At 37.9% G+C, this 1,027-nt stretch overlaps 1 long non-coding RNA gene across 1 annotated transcript; it reads left to right on the top strand.

Moving 5' to 3' along the window:
* The first annotated feature begins 228 nt into the window (after positions 1-228).
* Positions 229-692, top strand: LOC121395421. Its single transcript, XR_005962468.1, has 2 exons — positions 229-468; positions 646-692. It is a non-coding gene; the product is annotated as an uncharacterized LOC121395421 (long non-coding RNA).
* Positions 693-1,027: the final 335 nt, after the last annotated feature.

The raw sequence follows: 1,027 nt of genomic DNA on the forward strand, positions 1-1,027 counted from the left end.
AGATCAACATACCAAGAGGAATGAATGGCCTATGGGTCGTGTAACAAAGACTTTCCCTGATAAAGATGGCAAAGTTCGTAAAAGTGGAAATAAAGATTGCCAGAGATGGGAGTTCTTCATTATTCTTCAGACCAGTGACAGAGCTCATCCTTCTTCTTCAGTCTGAAGACCCTGCTCCCTGATTGGACTAGAATAATTGTGGTGATCTTACAGACACCAGGCAGGGAGTGTACTGTTAGGACAGGTATATGTCTTTTCATTTGATTACAGGTATGAGCAGTCCTTCAGCTCCATCTACTGGACACTTGTAGATATTTCCTGGTGTTAGTTATTTGTTTAATAAAGTTAGTTATTGACCTCTGATGTCATAACTCCAGGTCACAGGAAGTAGGTGTTTCCAGCCTGTGCAGTTCATCTCATGTGCTTTCAGCTTTCTCCATGCTAAACAGGCCCTATGCAGCATTGTTGGTGAGTGTATACAGTTTTATTTGCTTAATATACTTAGCTTTTGCATCTTAGATAGAGAGGTTTGTTTCTGTTTGGTAACAGATTTATTACATCTGTGTAATGTATATGCATGTGTACTGTATGTATATTGTTTCACCAGTCCAGCCACTTATACCTCTTTATTTGTATGTATTTCAGTTTTACCCTTTCATCTTTAAATACCCATTAAACAAGTTAACAACTTACACAGCGTGGTGCTTTGAAGAAGGGTTATCTGCCTGTCAATCTTACTTCAGACAGTGAGCAGGACAGAACAGTAGACAACATCACGCATAGCTGATGCAATACAGCATAGAACATTAAATATGGTTTACCTAGACTGATAGGAGACTATCCAGTATAAAACACACCTGTAACCAATTACTCAACAGAGGACTGGCTATAACCTCTTTAGATCAATGGGTCCATTAGATATAATACAATACCCATTTTGTTAATGAATCTGCTATAACCGATTATTCATTCATACATATAAGACTTGGCTATCTGTTAAAAAAGCAGACTTATCTTTATACAACTC

The sequence above is a fragment of the Xenopus laevis genome, chromosome 7L, assembly GCF_017654675.1.
Source record: "Xenopus laevis strain J_2021 chromosome 7L, Xenopus_laevis_v10.1, whole genome shotgun sequence".
Lineage (NCBI taxonomy): Eukaryota > Metazoa > Chordata > Amphibia > Anura > Pipidae > Xenopus > Xenopus laevis.